This window comes from Chlorocebus sabaeus, chromosome 22, assembly GCF_047675955.1.
Source record: "Chlorocebus sabaeus isolate Y175 chromosome 22, mChlSab1.0.hap1, whole genome shotgun sequence".
NCBI classification, from domain to species: Eukaryota; Metazoa; Chordata; class Mammalia; order Primates; family Cercopithecidae; genus Chlorocebus; species Chlorocebus sabaeus.
This window is the reverse complement of record NC_132925.1, coordinates 32209558-32221006: the sequence shown is the minus strand read 5'-3', so window position 1 is coordinate 32221006 and position 11449 is coordinate 32209558. Positions and strand designations below refer to the sequence as shown.

Genomic DNA, 11449 nt, shown 5'->3' with positions numbered 1-11449 from the left:
CACATAGCACCTTGAGTGCTCCAGTGTTTAGATATTTCTTCTGTCAGGTATCATAGTTCATTTTTCTGGGAGTCAGACGCACTACCACTGGGCCACAAGGTCGCGTAGTTCATTGTTCTTAAGTTCTGTCTTCCACAAAGTCCTAAAACATGGACATAAATTCCACCAATTTCTTTGCAACTGTATAAGAAGGATGGTCTTTGCTCCATTTTCCGATACCTTATTCCTTATTTCCATCTGAGACCTAATTGGAGTGGCCTTTGCTGTCTATAGTTTTACCAGCATTCTGATCATGTCCAGTTATATAATTCCTAAGAAGATTTAGGCTCTCCCTACACTGCTTGTCTTCTTACAAGCCCTCATCAGAGTTGCCCTTAGCACTCCACTCACAGCAATCTAGGCTTTTTCTAGCCTGCTTCTCCAAATTACTTCAGCCTCTGCCCATTACCCAGTTCCAAAGCCACTTCCACATTTTCAGACTTTTTTTTGTAACAACAACCCCACTTTTCAGTACCAGTTTCTTAGTCTGTTTCATGCTGCTGTAGCAGAATACTAAAGGCTAGGTAATTTATGATTAATAAAAATGTATTTTTCATAGTTCTGGAGGCTGACAAGTCTAAGACTGAGGGGCTAAAATCTTTTGACGGCTTTCTTAATGCATCACATGGTGGAAGGTAGAAAGGCAAGAGAGCATGCAGGAGAGAGTGGGAAGAGGGTAGAACTGATCCTTTTATCAAAAGCCCACTCCCATTATAACTAGCTCACTCAGCAATATTTATCCACTGCCGAGGGCAAAACCCTCATGACCTAATCACCTTTTAAAGGACGCATCTCTCAACAGTGCTGCATTAGGAATTAACTTTCCAACACTTCAATTTGGGGGCTCACATTTAAACCAATGTAGTAACCTGAACTGTTCTAAACCAGAAGATCTGTCAGGGGACATAGGGTACCCAGTTGGCAAAATTGAAAATGTATTTTTAAAAAATTTGGCTGGGTGCAGTGGCTCACGCCTGTAATCCCAGCACTTTGGGAGGCCAAGGCGGTTGGATCATGAGGTCTGGAGATTGAGACCATCCTGGCTAACACGGTGAAACTCCGTCTCCACTAAACAAAATATTAAAAATTGGCCAGGTGCCTGTAGTCCCAGCTACTCGGGAGGCTGAGGCAGGAGAATGGTGTGAACCCGGGAGGTGGAGCTGCACTCCAGCCTGGGCAACAGAGTGAGACTCTGTCTCAAAAAAATAAAATAAAATAAAATAAAATAAAATAAAATAAAATAAAATAAAATAAATGTATTATCTATGTTTTGACTTAATGTAAAGAAATTTAGGAATTGCTGTTATTAACTCTGTAGAAATTTTCTATGATTTATTTCTGAATTTGATTAATTAATTATTATTATTTTTGTTTCCCTCACCTATAATTGCATTATTTCCTAACTCCATTCCTACCCTGACTTTGGAGTGCTTTACAAATCCTGGGGATCTTTAAGAAATTTGATGCCCTCCACTAAGATTCGGATGTAGTTTATTTGTCACCTTCAAGTCTCATGTTGAAATTTGATCCCCAACATTGGAGGTGGGGACTGATGGAAAGTGTTTGGATCATGGAGGTGGATCCCTTGTGAATAGCTTTGTGCCATTCTTGTGAATGTGAGTGAGTTCTCATTCTTAGTTTCTGCAAAAACTGGCTGTTGAAAGGAGTCTGGCACTTCCTCCTTTCTTGCTTCCTCTCTGTCATGTGATGCCTTCTCCACTTCACTTTCTCCCATTGAGGAGAAGCTTGCGGAGGCCCTCACCAGGTGCAAATGCTGATACCATGCTTGATACTGATACCATGCTTCTTGTACAACCTGCAGAACTGTGAGTCAAGTAAACCTCTTTTCTTTATTAATCGCCCAACCTCAGGTATTCCTTTATAGCAACACAAATGAACTAAGACACCCTCTTATTCTTGTTAGTTACTAGGTAATCTCATTTTATTTTATTTTCTCCCCATTTCTCTGGTATTCTAAACATCCATGAGGATATTGCATGGGCTTTCATTCATTTATTGTTTTTGGCATTCGATGGTAGCATTCAGTGTTTCCCTTCTGCAAAATTAGTGTCTCAATTTTTTTGATGTTTTTTTCTTTGATAAGTTATTTCTGTCAATTTGTTTTTTGGAAATTTCTTTGCATCTCACTGGGTCTTCTAAATTAATTTTCTTTTTCTTTCATGTTTTGCTCAGTTTTAATCTCTTCTTTCTTCTTTCCAGATATATCTTAGGTTTTATATTTCTATCTTTTAATTGATTCTTCTTTTATTTTTATTTCCTTTTGTTTTTATCATACTTTTAATTTCCAACAGTTTTTTGTCTTTCTTCGTGGCCTCCACTGCTTATTTTATGTGAATGAAAACTCTTCAAGTTTCTCTACAGAAGCTAACTAGAATTTTGTCTGTTCTGAAGTTTTCTTTCTTTCTTTTTTTTTTAAATCCTTCTTTCTCCTAAGTTAAATGATTAGAGGTTTTTCTTCTTTTTGTTTTTAGCTTTATCTTTCTTTCAGGTTACCAAATTTCCTCAAATAGTTGGTAGTAATGCATGACACTTGGCTGCTCTGGAAAGGTAGGTGGGCTTATTAACTGATAGTCTTCACATTATAGAAACAAAAGGGAGCAGGCCATGTGTGTTTCAAGACCCCCAGTACCCACATGTAGAGGTCTTTGCTCTGGAAAAATTGATGTCTGATCGCTCTGCCTTAGGTAGTCTCAGATACTTCATTAACCTCTTTGTGAAAGAACCCTCTGATTTAAAAAAAATTTTTATTTTTATTTTTATGTTTTTACATAGGATACAGTTATCTGACTGTCCATGTTTCTACATGTGGTTGGAAAAGTTAGGGAATGTAGTATGAGCTCAAATGTTCTGGATTCAGAGATTCATTTAGACAACTTCATAGTTTGAATTCTGGGCCTCTCCAGAGTTCTGCCTCAAAATGTATTGCATTTCCCTCTTCTAGAGCCATCTCTCTTCTAGGCTACCTTTTCTTTATCCTGTTACATCATTTACTTCTTTATTTATTTTTTTATCTGTCATAACTTTTTAAAAACTTTTTTTTTAACGTGCTCATCTTTTCTCCTTAATTGGTTGCATATTTATAATACTTTAAGTTATTTTATTTTTTCAGTGGAAACTCAGGGATTATGAAAGACAAGGATGTATGGCAAATCTTTCATCTTGAAATAGAAACCTATTATTACATTTTTCTAAAGCCAGAATATTTGGAAAATATTAGTACAACGGTACATGAATACAGGATAAATCTGCCAGTTATTTCAAAAGTTGGGCAAAGTGTTATGTTTTGAGGCACCTGGTTAACATAAAATATATTTTAAAATTTATTAATTTGTCATCAGATACAAATATTTCATTAAATATGTACTATGCCAGATCAGAGAAAGATTTTTCTATCCTGTTTGGCAAGTAGATTGTTTGGTTCACCTGTCAAACTGTGTCATCAGAGACTCCACTCTTTTTATTTATTTTCTTTGCTATACTTAGCTGCCCTGTAGGAAATTGCCTTCATGTGATGATTGCCTTTAAGTACAGTTTCAAGAAAGCTATTCCAGACCAGAAATACCAGAAAGCCTCATGGACCAGATTAAAATGCTTGGATTACATGGTTTATTAAATCAACTTAAAAACACACAGCAAGAAGCAAGTGGAAAGAGTTAAGGTAAGTTAACATATTTAAGTTAGAAAAGTCCAAAAGAGAAGCTAAAAAAAGAAAGATTGGGTTATTTTCAGATAATTTAATGCAACAGAAAATAATCCTAGGTATGATAATAGAGCCCTAGGATAACACTGTATTATGGTTTAAGCAAATCACTAATATTCATAATAGTGTCCAGAAATGGAAATGAAAATATATAATTGTATTCTTTAGGTTTGCAAGAAGGCAAAACAGGTTTATAATTTATTTTAGGAAGAATTCCATTCAATATGCTTTTTAAAAATCTAGGTGACCAAAACTTTGACTTTTTCATGAGAGTACAGACTAGGATTTCTTTTTTAGCTCTATCACTCACTGTGTGATACTGCATAATCTAAATCATATATCTGAGCTCTCATTTCTTCAGCTATGAAATGGTAAAAGTAATACATTTCTGATATACTTATGACAATTCAATAAAATTATTCATGTATGATGCTTAGGATAATATTATTTGCTATTATTAATATTACTAAAATGTTTTTCTTCAGTTTTTATGAGTTTGTTGTATGTATAATTTTAATGATTACAAAATATTTTGTCATACAGTTTTAATTTAAACTACTAAATCAATCTCAATCAGATACTGGCAGGAGTTTTTGTCTGTTTTTGTTTTTCAGAAATGGATGACATTAATCTAAAATTTATAAGAAAATGTAAAAGTTTAGAAATGGGCAAGGCAAGCCTGAGGAAGAAGAAGAAAAAAAACTAGAGGACTTGCACTAAACATAAAGATCTCTTAAAAACTATAATTAATTATATTCTTATGTGATGCATTATATTTAGTAGTTAAGACAGTGTGGCTCAAATATAGATTAAAATTACTAATGGCACAGAATAGAGAGTTCAGAAACAGATTCACCTGATTTATGAAAAATGTGATATTGCGGTGCAGTGAGAAATGGATGGGACCATTGGATGTTCACATGGAAAAAGCATATATCAACTTCTTCCTCACAAAAATAAATTTCAGAACAATTACATATCAATGTGAGAGATAAACCTATAGGGCTTTTAGAATCATCAATGTTATATATGTGAATAAGTTTGGTTTTTTTAATAGTAGAGTTTAATAGGTAAAGAGTAGAATAACCCCAGGCAGATGTTTTTTGAGAGATTAAAAGGTGTCAGGGATGGGAAGCCAGATACTCCTGGGCGACAAGTTCATGGAAATAATTAATGTGATTTTGTTACTGGGAAGAGCAGAGTCCTTGGTTCCTAGATTGACTTGCAAGAAAGAATTCCACCAAGAGACCACTTAGCCCAAAAAGAGAATTTATTGAAGCAAAATTAGAGCAGAGCGTTCATTTAGAGAGACAGTACACTCTAAAAGATGGGGCATAGTGGGCTACTCACAGAGAATGAACCAGCAGTAGCCCCAAGAGTTTTGCACTAGGTTTTCATGACGGATTTTTTCTTGAAATTCTCATCTCTGTCTTAAGTCTCCACCTTTTTCCTTCATCTAGTTTTTCCTGCTGCTGCCTTAAGTCCCTGCGTTTTCCCTGCCTAGTTCCTGCCTCAGATTGGTGGGATCTCTCTTACTATTAGTTGGCATGCATGTGTGGACCTGGTGTTGGACACAAATTCTACCTAAGGGCTACATTGCTCATTACCATCACCCCAGGAAGGCTGTATAGCAGTTAAATCTGTACTTTTTATGCCTGCATATCTCTTAGGAATTTCACTTCACCCTCTTTCCCTCTTTATCAGCATGTAGCTAGCTACATTCCGACAGGTTAATTGCAGGGTGGGTGATTTCTGGGCGATTCTTCCCACATAAGTATTTCCCCATCTCTTTGCTTATATCCAGCACACGTGTTTCGGGTGATCCCTGGGGTGTGAGATTTTCCAGACCTCCCTTTTCCTCAGTGACTCCCCTACTCTCGCTGCTTACATCTAGCTATCTGCCTACTATGACAATTTCTTCCTACCACAATTAATATGAAAGAGAATTCATTCATTCTTTCATTCATTCACTCACATAAAAAATACTACCTGAGTGACAACTATGTCCCAAGCATGGTTCTAGGTGCTGAGGATATAGTAATGCACAAGGCAGTTAGTTTCTCTTTTCATGGCTCATTTATGAGGCAGACATGGAGGCAACAGAAAGCAATCCATAAATAGATAAATAAATAAATGATGAAGAAATAAAATTCAGTAGTGAAATTGAGACAATGAATCAACACATTCAGTGATGAAACAGAGAGTGACCAGTAGTTCTTACAGATGGAGTGGTCACAGAAGGCCTCTCTGGGGACATTGGAAGTCACCTGTCACCTGAATGGCAAGAATCCCGCTGCTAGCTATGTACCCACATGGTGTTATGAAACGTATTGGTTTTCATGCATGGATTCTGGCTTACAACTCCCAAAGCCCTTGTTACAGTCTTTTGTTACAATGTTGGGTATGTTAGACCTCAGAAGTGGGCCTCTGACCTTCCTCTGCCCTCCTTTCACTTGATCCAAAACAAGACTCTAATCTTAGCTTGCCTTTCTGATGTGGGTCTTAAGGCCCTCCCATGAGGGGAGTCCCACCCTGTACCCTGGGGGAAGGAATGCTGACATCATGAAAATCTAAGGGCACAGGGCTCAGAGAGTTTTTGGATACCTGCAGGGTGGTGTGCCCAGGGAGGGCATGGAAGCTCCACACCCCTTCCCCTACACCTCATCCCACACGTCTCTTTATTTGTATTCTTTGCAATATCCTTTATAGTAAACCAGTAAATATAAGTCAGTGTTTCCTTGAATTTTTGGAGCTACTTCAGCAAATTAATTGAACTCAAAGAGAGGGTCGTGGGAACCCCAACTTGAAGCTGGTTGGTCGGAAGTTACAGAGGCCCAGACTGGTGTGGTGGGGGAAGGACTTGGGGACTGAGCCCTCAACTTGTAGGATATGACACTATCTCTGGGTAGCATTGAACTGAATTAACAGCTGATGTCTGCTCCCTGGTGTGCGGGGAAAAGAATCGCACACATATGGTCACAGAAGTCTCCTGTGTTGATGACCATTGTGGTGTGAGAGTAGAGGAAAAATATGATTAAAGAGTTTTCTCTACACACCCCAGAAGATAGGAAATCAGTATATCAGAGAGATATCTACACTCCACTGTTTTTTGCAGCAGTTTTCACAATAGCCAAGATTTGGAAGCAACCTAAGTGTCCATCAAGAGATGAACGGATAAAGAAAATGCACATTTACACAAGGGAGCACTATTCAGTCGTTAAAAAGAATGAGATCCTGTTATCTGTAACCACATGGATGAAACTGGAGGTCATCATGTGAAGTGAAATAAGCCAGACACAAAAAGACAAACTTCGCATGTTCTCACTTACTTGTGGGACCTAAAAATTAAAACAATTGAACTCATAGGGATAGAGAGGGTAGAAGGATAGTTACCAGAGGCTGGGAAGAATGAGGGGGGATTGTGGGAGGGAAGTGAGGATGGTTAATACATACAAAATAATAATTAGAAAGAATGAATAAGACCTAATATTTGGTAACACAGCAGGGTGACTATAGTCAATAATAGTTTAATTGTACATTTTAAAATAATAAAAAGAGTATAAGAGGTTGTAACACAAAGGATAAATGCTTGAGGTGATGGATACCCCATTTTCCCGATGTAATTATTATGCATTGCATGCCTCTATCAAAGTATTTCATGTACCCCATAAGTATATACACTTACTATATACCCATGAAAATTAAAAGTTAAAAAAAATAAACCAGCTGACACAGCTCTAGAGAAAAAAATATTTCTTGCAATGATACCATTCTTTGCAAAGGTCCACAGGTAGAAAAGAGCCTAGCAATTCAGGAACCAAAAAGAAAACCAGTGTGGCCGAAGTGTCATGACAAGAAGATGAATGGTATTTGATGATGTTGAAGAGGTAACTGGGGGCTGCTGATGTGAGTAAAAAGTTTGTGGGCTTTTTTTTTTTTTTTTTTTTTTTTTTTTTTTTGAGACGGAGTCTCGCTCTGTGGCCCAGGCTGGAGTGCAGTGGCGCGATCTCGGCTCACTGCAAGCTCCGCCTCTTGGCTTCAAGCGATTCCCCTGCCTCAGCCTCCTGAGTAGCTGGGACTACAGGAGTGCGCCACCATGCCCAGTTCATTTTTGTATTTTCAGTAGACACAGGGTTTCACCATGTTGACCAGGATGATCTCAATCTCTTGACCTCCTGATCCGCCCGCCTCAGCCTCCCAGTGTTGGGATTACAAGGGTGAGCCACCGTGCCCAACCTGTGCTTTATTTAAAGAGATGAAAAGGTGTTAGAGAGGAATACTACTTTACCTTCTTCATTTTTCCATAGAAGGAAGAAAATTTCTACTTTGTTTTCTCAAAGAGAAGAGAGTTAGAGTAACAATTCCAGATTCTGTATGACTTATCTAATTGAAGAATTCTGGATAAGAAACTGAGATCACAATACTATTTTTCAATATTCTGGTAGACCATGGTGTTTTTAGGTACCAACAAGACATTGATATTCTTTTGATATAATAACATTAAGATTTAAAAAAGAACCATTAACATCTTTAGATGTCTTAATATACTACACTAAAATGTTTAGTCAGACATTTGATTTATTATAAAACATTCTTCTATACTTCCAAAATTCTTCTAAACGAGAACAACAAAAGTCGATTGAGCATAGACATGGAATCATAAACATAAAAATTCTTACTCTGGTTTAAAAACTTTCTAAACAAGTGAAATATGAACATGACAAAGTTGAACTTAATTCAGGTGTTAATCAGTTTCTAGAAAATAAAAAAAAGAACTAAAAACATTTTCTTTGGGAAAAAAACACACACTACAGTTTGCTCTCAATGTAATTACTGAAAAAAATGAAAGCTTTCAAAAAGATCTTCTCAAACTTCTCTAGCAAGAAGGTGAATTAACCAGAGGAAAATATTGAAATCGCTTATAAATGTCTTATTTCCCACAAAAGGAGTTTTTGATAGGTTTTTTTTTTTTTTTAAACAAAAAATAACTACATGCACGGGTTTCAGCAAAATGGCAGAATGGGAGGGCCCCAGCCCAACACCCTTCACAGAAATTCTCTAGTCTTCTTACAGAGTTAGTAACTATTCACAGACAAGAATGCCTTTGTGAGAAGTCTAGATCACTGGGATAAAATTGCAGCGCCCAGTAGAGCATAGAAACAGAAAAGCTATATTAAAAGAGGTAAGAGGAATGATTTCACTTTGGCCCGTGTTGCCCCTCCAGCAAGCCAGCACAGAGCCATGCCAAGAAAGATCCCCTTGGTCTATCACTTCTCCAGTGGGAGAAAGAGAGACTGAGGTGGCTGTTCAATTTCCCCAGCATATCAGAGACATACAGAAGAGCCCCACATCGGTTTCACTGCATATGGAATACTCAGGGGATTGGCCTGGATAGAATGACAGGGGAGAGCTATGAACAAAGAAAAAGAGTTGTGGGAATTTCAGCAGCAGCATGCAGATCTTTGTGGAGTCTCCCTATTTCCACCAGTGGCCTTACCCAAACAGGGCCCCATGGGCAGCCTCGCCAAACCAGAGTCCACTCATCCAGCCCTGCCTAAGTGTGAAGGTCCTCCAACTGGCTCTATCCAATGACGCAGCACACTCAGTGGCTCTACCTGACTAGAGAGTCCAGACAGTAGCCCTGTCATGCCAGGGAGCCCAGCCAGCAGCCCTGCCAGATCAGGGAGCACTTCCAGCACCTGCTCAATCAGGGAGCATGACCAGCAGTCCCACCTGAATGTAGAGCCTAGCTAGAAGCCCTGCTCACCTGAATACAGAGCCCAGATAGCAGCCCTGTCAGACCACAGAGCCCAGAGCCCAGCCAAATGTCCCATCTTACTGTGGAGCTCCACTAGTGTCTCTGTCTAACTACAGGGCTCTTCCAACTGGTCCCGCCTGACTTTGAAGCCCAGTCACTGACCTTGCCTGACTGTAGAAATCCCCCTAGACAACCATACTCAACTTTGGACATTCCCCCAACTAGCCCCAACTGACCATGGTGCTGAGTCAGCTGATCCTGCCAGATAGCAGAGCACAACCAGTGGGCACCACTCAGCCACAGAGCACTGGCAGTGGGTCCTGCCTGACCAGGGACCCTGGTGGCACAACATGCCTGATCCTATGTGCCACCATCTGGCTTAGCCAAAACTGCACGCTGAACTACGTGGAAAAGGTCTGACCCTGACAAAACCAATCTACAAAGTCTAAAGAAGTAAGCACTTCCTCAAATGTACAGTACAGTTGCAGGATACAAAATCAACATACAAAAATTAGCAGCATTTCTATTTACAAACAACAAACTGTGAAAAAGGGAAAGAACACAATCTCATTTACAATTAGCAACAGAAAAAATAAAATACACAGGAATAAACTTAACCAAAATGGTGAAAGACATGTCAACTGAAAATTATAATATGTTGACAAAGGAAATGAAAGAGGAAACATATAAACAGAAAGAAATCTGTGTTCATGGTATGGAAGAATTAATATTGTTAAAATGTTCATAACACCCAAAGTTATCTACAGAGTCAATGCCATCTCTATCAAAATTCCAAGGGCATTTTTCGATATCAGTGCCAAGAACACAAAATTGGGGAAGACTTGTTTCTTCAATAAACGGCGTTGGTAAAACTACAACCACATCTGAAAAAAATGAAGTTGGACCCTTATCTTTCATCATACACAAAAATCAACTCAAAATGAATCAAAGATTTGACTACAAGATCTGAAACCACACAACTCCTAGAAGAAAACAGAGAGAGAAAGCTTCTTGATATTGACCTCAGCAATTGTTTCTTAGATACTACATCAAAAGCACAGGCAACACAGCAGAAATAGACAAACAGAACTACATAAAATGAAAAAGCTTCTGCATGACAAATGAAACAATCAACAGACTGAAAGTAACCTATAGAATGAGAGAAAATATTTGCAAGTTATGTATATGATAGGGGGCTACTTTAAAAAATATGTATAAGCAGTTTCTAAAACTCAATAGCACAAACCAGATAATCTGTTTAAAAAAATGGGCAAAGAACTTGAATAGAGAAACATTTCTCTAGAAAACACATACTTGTATGGAAGAATTAATGCTGTTAAAGTGTTCGTAACACCCATATATTTTGTACCATAATAATATGTAAATAAAAGGGTAAACTGGGTACAGGGTATATAGGAACACTGTATAGTCTTCTCAATTTATCTGTAAATCTAAAACTGTTCTAAAAGATGAAGTCTATTTTAAAAATAAGTAATTCTGCAGAATTTTAAAAATTGACCATTTTAAAATTGATCATTGACATGTGATCTATTGACATGTGTCCAACCCTTTTATGATGATCAAATAATATTTCAATATTATATTTTTACAATTAAATGTATTTATGTAGTGTTTAGTTTTTTAAATAATTGCTCTATTAAATTTTATCTGATATTATTTTATATAAAATTAAATATGCTTTACTATAATTGTTAAACTGTAATTGTTTTATAAGCCGACTTAGACATGTCTGGAGCCTGAGGAAAAGAAGCCAGTAGAGAGACTACTGTAAAACCCAGGAAAAGGAACAATGGGGTGGTATGGAATCCTGGAGGAGACACATGGGGACTGGGAGGGAGCTGTCAAAAGGAGAAGGGCCATCTTCAGAGTTGAGGGAAAGAAGAGAGGGTGGGGGGGAAGAAGAGAAAAAT

The 11449-nt window shown here is 37.8% G+C and overlaps 1 long non-coding RNA gene across 1 annotated transcript; it reads left to right on the top strand.

Moving 5' to 3' along the window:
* Window positions 1-1672: 1672 nt before the first annotated feature.
* Window positions 1673-7576, top strand: LOC119625839 (uncharacterized). Its single transcript, XR_005242006.2, has 3 exons — window positions 1673-1865; window positions 3544-3718; window positions 4375-7576. It is a non-coding gene; the product is annotated as an uncharacterized lncRNA (long non-coding RNA).
* The last annotated feature ends 3873 nt before the right edge of the window (window positions 7577-11449 follow it).